At 43.2% G+C, this 8737-nt stretch overlaps 1 pseudogene; it reads left to right on the top strand.

The window, feature by feature from the left end:
• Window positions 1-7843: 7843 nt before the first annotated feature.
• LOC118629313 lies at window positions 7844-8333 on the top strand (annotated as a pseudogene).
• Window positions 8334-8737: the final 404 nt, after the last annotated feature.

Genomic DNA, 8737 nt, shown 5'->3' with positions numbered 1-8737 from the left:
AATAAATGGTGCTGGGGAAATTGGACAGCTACATGCCAAAAAATGAAACTAGACCACCAACTTACACCATAAGAATAAACTCAAAATGGATAAAAGACTTAAATGTGACTTGTGAATCCATAAAAATCCTAGATAAAAATGTAAGCATCAAAATCTCAGACATCATACATAGCAGAATTTTCACCGATACATCACCTAGGCCAAGAGAAACAAAGGAAAAAATTAATAAATGAGACTATATCAAACTAAAATGCATTTTTGCAGTAAAAGAAACCAGCATTAAAATGAAAAGGGAACCCAATGTATGGGAGAACATATTTGCCAATGATATATCGGATAAAGGGTTAGTTTCCAAAATATATAGAGTGCTCATACAACTCAACAAAAGGAAGACAATCTAATTAAAAAATGGGCAGAGGACCTGACTAGACATTTCCCCAAATAGGACATATAAATGGCCAAGAGATATGTGAAAAAATGTTCATCATCACTAATCATCAGAGAGATGCAAATAAAATGACTGAGCCAATCACCTCACACCAGAATGGCAGCCATCAACAAATCCTCAAACAACAAGTGCTGGCGAGGACATGGAGAAAAGGGTACTTCTAATACCCTGCTGGTGGGAATGCAGACAAGTGCAGCCACTCTGGAAAAAAATATCTTGTCTCTTCAAAAAATTAAAAATGGAACTGCCATTTGATCCCACTTCTAGGAATATATCCTAAGAAGCCTGAAACACCAATCAGAAAGAATATATGCACCCCTATGTTCATAGCAGCTTTACACTAGCCAAGATCTGGAAAGAGCCCAGGAATCCTTCACTAGATGAGTGGATAAAGAAGCAGTGGTATATTTACACAGTGGAATACTATGAAGCTGTAACAAAGAGAGATCTCTTACCCCATGAGACAACATGGAGGGACCTGGAGAGTATTATGCTAAGTAAAATAAGCCAGTCAGAGAAAGACAAGTATCACATGATCTCACTTATTTGTGGAATATAATAAACAAAACAGATCCAGAGACATGGAATTGGGGAATAGGCTGACAAACCTCAGAGGGAAGGGTGGTGGGGGGTGTGGGGAAAGAAGAGATAAACCAAAGAACTTATACGCATATATGCATAACCAATGGTCACAGACAACAGTGTGATGAAGGCGGGGGGTGGGGAGAGGAGGATGTCAATGGGGGCAAGGAGGGACTCTGTAATAAAAAAATTAATGAAAAAGAAAAAATTTTAAGTGGGCCAAAGACAAACAAAAAACTGCAAACAGAAAATGGTGAATGGAATAAGCCTAGAAGGAAACCTAGCCCTTACCTGTCGTCCAAGTAGAATTAAAAATATTTTAAAAATTCAAAGGATGTAAAAATTTTTGGTTTCTCTTTGTGGCAGAGACCTCTAGCTATCCATCAAAATCCTTTCTTTTCTCTGAACACACAGCTAGACTATATTTTCTAATATCCTTCTGTTAGGTATGTTCATGGGTCTAAGATTTCTCTAAGAGTATGTAATCAGGGCTGCTGATGTCAGGCTCACTGAAAAACTCTTATGTTTGATTCTCTATACTCTTCCCCTTCCAGTTGAATGGAATATTTATCTCCAGGTAGGTAACCAACCATCCTGATATCAGGACTTTTCCACTTTATCACTGAAATTCTTACTACTCAGGAAACCCTTCATTCAGTTCCTGTCAAACCAAGACGGTTGGTCACCCTACCTCAGGGTGACCTTGGAAGCTATATTTTAAAGATGGTTGAACCACCATCCGTCTAGGCCCCCAATTGACCACATGGAGGACAGCTACCCTGCTAAACTATGTAACAGGACTGTTACTTGAACAAAAAAAGAAATAAACTTGGATTTTGTTGCGTATCATGTTTGATCTTTCTGTTTTACAGAATGTGGTCCTACCCTGATAATCTCTGAAAGGAAAAAACAGAGCTATGGCTAAGTAACATTATAAGAAATAAATTGTAGGAAACATAGAACAATAAGTAAAGACAAATAATGAAAGGAAAGAAAGAAAAGAGAGAGAAATGGAGAAAGGGAGAGAGACAGAGGGGAAGGAAAATGGAGGGAAGGCAGGCAGGCAGATAGGAAGGAAGGGTAATTTTTAAAAACTGACTTTTTAATTCCAATTATCCTCTTCATGAGCAAAGGCAAGTAACAAGAACTGACATCAGAGCCTTGGTGCGGAATAGAGCCTGCTCCCGTAGCTATTTGCACACACACTTAAGAGAAAGCCGCGGCCAAAAGCAGAGCTATGTATTTCTTCACAAGGTGTTAATAACCAGTCAAGTTTATTGGAGAAAGCACCATATTTATATGTCTTGAAGTCAAAATTTGCAAACTGACAGCCTATAAGAATGTCACTACCTGCACTGTATTTTTGAAACTTTGAAAACTTCAGTCTAAGCAGGTATTTTACTTTCAAGCCACAGCATGTCCCCCCGACCCACACACATGCATACATTTCTTTTTGTTTGTTTGTTTGTTTATTGATTTTTTAGAGAGAGAGGAAGTGGAAGGGAAAGAGAGATAGAAACATTGATGAGAGAGAACATCGACTGGCCGCCTCCTGCATGCCCCCCACTGGGGATCGGGCCCACAACCTGGGCATGGGTCCTGACCGGGAATCGAACTGGCAACCTCAAATGGCTGACGCTCAACCACTAAGCCACACCAGCTGGACCACATTTCTTATTATATTTCCAAAATCATTGGATAACTTTTTCTGGCATGCATCTTAAAGGAAGAGCTTTCATACCTTTTATTTGGCAACAGAACCCTTTTTCCAATGAACTCTTTCATGTTGTGTATCCTTATTACATAAGCAGATGGAAGAGTTGCTGCTGTTTGAGGAGGAATGCAACTTCAAGGGTCAGGTGTTCTCTCTTCCCCTTGGTTCCTGAGGTCCAGCCTCAGAATCTTCAGGCTCCTCAGAACACAGTGTGAAAATTCTGGGTCTGGATTACATCTTTCTCCAACCAAAAAAGTTCCATACCTTTTTGGTGCTTGTGCAAAGGGTCCAAACATCGTATCTTGGCATTCTGGAGGTCTCCAAGATTTAGTCTAAAGTCACTTTAGTTTAGTAAATAACGTACCCTCTAGCCAAATGGGATTATTTCTTGTTCTCTAAACATACCCAGATTCATACCCCCAACTTCATACCTTTTCTCCAGACTGCTCTTTTGGATATTCCATGTACTCTTACCTACTGATATCCTGCCATACCTAATGGCCATCTCCTCCCAGAAGCCCCTATCTTTCTAGCTGTGAATGTTCTTTGATTTTCCTCTGTCCCTCTCTAACAGCTTTCATGGGACTTGCACAGTTTGCTGAGTATCGTGGTTACTTGTGAAGGTCATACCATCTTATCTCCTCTGCAAGATAGAAAGCACTTTGAAGGACAGTGGTAGAGATGAACAGCTATCCATTGAAATCTAGTCTTCACTTCCCCGAAGAAATCAGAAACTACATTTCCCAGCCTCTTTACAGTTTGTGAATCTATGTTACTATGTTTTTGCTAATGGATAGTGAGTTAAGATGATGTCTGCAACTTCTAGATCTGATTAAATAACCTAAAAATGTGCTTATCCACATTGTTTCTCCCTGTGCCACAAGATGGATCCTGGATGTCCTTGCATCCAAGCTTAAACCATTTGAAAGGTGAAAATACTCTAAATGATGGCAGAACAAAATGAAGGCAAGAAGCTGGATTCCTGAATGACTTTGTGAGCACAGCTTCCTTGCCAACCTGGACCATTCACCTCAGATTTGTTTGTGGGAAAAAAATACACATCTGTTTTTTTTTTCCTGCCATAGTATTAGAGTCTTTCCTGTTATAGCATTTTAGCCTTCCCAATAGCATAGACAAACCCTGTCCTATGTTTCTGTGAACTACTCCCACATCTACCGTAATGCCTATACAATAAAATTCTCAAATGTGTCTTTAATTAAACAAATGTGTCTAGCAATTTTACATTAAATCTAATGATATTGATTATAATGTGTTACATGGAAAGTGCTATTTCTTATCATTTTAACAAATATTATTCATCAATATAACACGTCTTACATTTATTGGTTGGTGGTTCTGTTCTGATGTACATTCCTCAGTTCCTGGGCATGAACGAGTGATCTGATGCATGAGTTAACATCACACAAAGAGACTTGGATAAAGGTACTATCAGATGTAATGCTTTCAGGTTTCTCTTCATGTCCATAATTATCTCTATGCCTGTGTAAGGTGCCTCAGTCCGGCTGATTTTAAGGTTCACATTATTGTTTCCCTTCCCTATGAACCAAAGAACATGAGCCTAAATGGAATGGGGTCCAGGAGTTACTGCCCCACCTAATCAGCTGCTGGAGCAAACAATACCCTTTTCAGATATGGCCTGTGATGATGATAAAAGATATCAGAAAAAAAAATCAGAATTAAAAGGACACTAAGATTATTATCAAGAAGTACCTGAAGTGAGAAAAGTATTGTCCACAAGAAAAGGAATTTGAAAATCTACCCAAATGAATGCACAGATGGCTGCCTTGTCTTTTCTCCCCTTGGTGTCTACTACACTCTCCTGATTTCCCTTCCGTCTCACTGGGGACGCCTTCTCAGTTTCTTTTGCTGGTTTCTTCTCTTCACCTAGATTTCCAACCACTGGAACGTGCCAGGAGCCCCTCGTTGGCCCTCCACATCTCTGAATAGAGACAACCACTTGAGTGCATATGTGTAAATCATGTCTCTTGGCTTTAAACCATCTATCTACTGAACCTTCCCCAAATTTTAGCTCATCTTATTTCTCTAAACCCAGCGTTCTGAAGATATATATGTTCAACTGTCTACTCAACCTCTCTACTTGGAAGTCTAATGGTCATCTTGAACTTAACATCTCCCAGATGAATCTGTGATCTACCCACCCACAACCCCCCTCCTTAGGTAGTCTTCCCCATCTCAGTTGATGGCAATTTCATCCTTCAATCATTAGCACCATGATTTCATTTCCTAACTTCCCTCTCAGTTGTGCATGTCCACCGGTCTCCTTGCTGTTCTTTGGATTTGCCAACAAGCTCCCACCTTTTCTAGGGCGTTGCCCTAGCTGCCCTCTGCCTGGAAATACCCCCCAGATACTACAGGGAATCCCTTACTCCTGATAACGGAGTTGTGAAAGTCCCAGGGAAGGAGGGAAGTGGCTGTCCCTTCTGCATTCCGTATGGCCAGAAAAGCCATCACCGCTGCAAGGGCACCCAGAGGACCGCCCTCATTACGCCCAGCATTGCTGCTGTTTAAGACAAGGGATTCAGACTGGAAAGAAGAGGACTGCAAAATATTTTAAATAAAAAGTTACAAATAGATGTTGCATTAATTCCCAAATTGTAAAATATAAACATGTGAACATGTATGCTTATATGTATGTGACCATATGTATGTGCATGCACATATATGTGAGAATGAGGGCAGCAGTGGAGAAAAGGCTGAAAAAACATATCATAAGATGCAGAAAGCAATCATCACTAGGTATTGGGAATATGAGTTATTTTGTCTATTCTTACACATTTCACAGTTGTCTTCAATATGTATGACTTTTCTAATCAGAAAACCACACATAACAAATAGATTAAGGGGAGAGGGTGGTTTGCAATGATACATGAGGAGACAGAGGAAATGGCTGCAATGAAGGAGTCGAAGTTTCCTGTGCTGCACATCAGATCCCAGCGTACTGAAGGAATATGCAGATGTGGTCACAGACCAGTGTCAGCAATCTTAGAGGAATAGTAGAGAGCAGGTGCGGTTCCAGAAGACTGCAAATTTACAATGTTGCTCATATTTTCAACACAGAGGGACTGGTGAATTCAAGAGACTCAATCCTGAGGCATATGACATCAACCCCTGCAGAAATTCAAGAATAGATTATTAAACAGATGGGTTCTGAGAATTCTGCAAAGGAAGTAGTGTGCTCCCTAGAAACACATCATGCCAAACTAGCCTCATTTCTTTTTCGGGTTGGACTAAGAGATTTGTAGGAGAGAGGGCCTGTTGTTTTTTGACAAGGCACCTGATAGTTTTTACTAACATCTGCTAACACTAGAGCTTTCTTCACTGGTGGAATGAGGCACACTAGCAAAGACGAGAGCAGGCACACCCTCCAGGATGGAGGAGGCCTTTGGGAAACTGACCGCGTGTCTGCGATGGGAAGACAAGGGAGAGCAGGTCATGGTACAGTTCTCTCTGCTAGGACACTCCTCCAGGGAAGCTCCCAATTCTGGCTTCTCATCACTCAAGTGTCACCTCTTCCGGGAGGCCCTCCGACCACCCAAATTGAAGTAGCCCCTGTCCTACTGGTCATTCTGTCGATTTGTTTTTCCTTCAGACCACTCCTCCCTCTCTGAAATTCTCCTGTTCGTCTTTCACTTGTTGATTCTTTTCACTAGAATGGACGTCCTGCAAGGACGGTATCTGTTTTGTTCAGAGCTGAATGCCCAAGGCCTGGCACACAGGACTGTTCAGCAAACAGTTGTCCAGTGAACAAAATCTGCTCTAACTCTGCGTGCTGTTCCCTGGGAGTATCTACAAAATTGTTTATTTCAAGAAGCTGGGCCCAGCCAGTGCTGCTCAGTGGTTGAGCGTTGACCCATGCACCAAGAGGTCGCCAGTTCAATTCCCAGTCAGGGCACATGCCCAGGATGTGGGCCCAATCCCCAGTGGAGGCCACGAAGGAGGCGGCCAATCAATGTTCTCTCTCAGTGATGTTTCTATCTCTCTCTATATATAAATTAATAAAGATAAAAATTAAAAAAAAAAAGAAGAAGCTGGTGTCTCTTTTCCCTCTTTTGTGAGCACCAAGGTCTCCCAAGTGGCCTCCCTGCCTCCAGCATCACTACATTTAATCCCTTCTCTTCACTGACCAATTGTTTGCCCTGATGAGAGGCAAAGATATTGTCGAACTTCCCAAACACCTAAATCCTCTCCCACCAATAGCGACAACCACCAGGTCACAGGTGGGTAAGCAGTGGGCACACTAACAAACATCTTTCTAATCATTATGAACAAGGTCTTCGGCCTCCAACTGTGGGAGGAAACACCTCCCTTTGCCCAACACAGTTGGTTATATGAGATCAGCGTGGCTGACGTAGGAAAACGTTCACTATTTCAGTAGCTGAACGCAACTGACTCTCCTGCACGGCGCAGAGCCAGTTAGCAGCTCGCACGAGAAGTAAAGCCCCTTGGTCAACTCTTCCCACGAAAAGCGGCAGGTTCCCTCTCCACAGGCCCACGTGGCCGTGAGGGAGAGGAGGCAGGTAGCCCCCGTAACTTAGAATTCTGCTGTTTCCTGTTGAGTCAAGTTCTTCAGGGCTTAAGCTCAGCCTTCACAACAGGCTCATTACTTTAGGTTTAAGATTCTTTAGGCCAGAAAGAAAGCAAACTGGCACAGGGGTTTGAAACTGACACAGGGCTCCTGGCTTTGTCGATCACTATCTATGTTACTTTGGGCAAGATAGTTTAATCTCCCGGTGCCTCGGTTTCCCCAATTGTAAAACGGGGATAGGAGAGTATCTGTTTCACAGGCTTTCTGCAAAGACGACACGCGTTCATGAATGTAAAGTGCTTAGAACCATGACTATGTACATTAAGCATTGTATTAAAAAAAAAAAGATTTTGCCATTGTTATGAATCCACAAACACCTAATATTTCAGTACTTCATCATAAGGGTTATTAGCATGTTCTGAGCACCTACTTTTTTTTAAATCACTAAGATCAATATAAAATTCTAACTTCCACGTTAAAAGAAGAACAAAGGAGACCTCCCAGCTCGATTGACGGCACAAGTGGTGGTGAAATGTCTGCCCCAGGATTGTACCAGGCGGCTGCTGGGCCATCATCGCTGCTCACTGCACCCCGTCCTATGAAGAGACAGTGGCCATTAACAGTTACTTTCCCACGCCTCTTGCACCTGTGCCTGGGCCAACCACAGGGCTCGTGCCTGGCCCTGGTGGAAAGAGCCTGAACCCTCCTGCATACTACCCCCAGCCAGTGCTCATCCCCAACACCGATGCAATTGCCATGCAAGTAGTCTATGTGCAGCAGTCAGTCTCGCTTTTTGACTGCCTGGTCCAGCTGTGCTGCCCTTCTTGCAACAAGATGATTGTGACCAGCTGTCCTATAATGCTGGTGCCCTCGCCTGGCTCTCCTGTGGGAGCCTGTCCCTGTTCGGGTGCATAGCGGGCTGCTGCTTCGTTCCTTTTGCTGTGGACGCCCTGCAGGGCATGGACCATTACTGTCCCAACTGCAAAGCTCCCCTGGGCACCTACAACCTACAATGTTTGTAGGAGTCGACCAGTCGACCAGACCGGAAGGGAGCCATGTGTGGCAGGAAGTCTTTTCTGACTCTCACCCAACTTCACCCCTGGTGGAGGTTCCGCCTTGGTGGTCTCATCTCTCCAGGGTCTCCACCTTCATGTCTTCTTTTGGTGGGGGATATCACAAAAGTAACACACTTCCAAACCCCAGGAACTGCTGCTTGGAGTTGTGCACAAGACATGCAAAGACATTCGCCTTGGGTGCTGGGCCACGGGGTTCCCACCTGCCTGCCACCCAATCATCCCCTCTAACTGTGATTGCGGCCCTGTCTGAATATCTTCTGGTGATTTGCCTTGCCAGCTTCTTTTCTTGCCTCCGTGGGCCTTTCTGGTGGTGGGCTCAAACCGAGAAGCCACAGGTTGCCTCATTTTTG

This window comes from Molossus molossus, unplaced genomic scaffold, assembly GCF_014108415.1.
Source record: "Molossus molossus isolate mMolMol1 unplaced genomic scaffold, mMolMol1.p scaffold_m16_p_14, whole genome shotgun sequence".
Lineage (NCBI taxonomy): Eukaryota > Metazoa > Chordata > Mammalia > Chiroptera > Molossidae > Molossus > Molossus molossus.
Note: the sequence above shows the minus strand (reverse complement) of the source record. Positions and strands in the feature narration are given on the sequence as shown.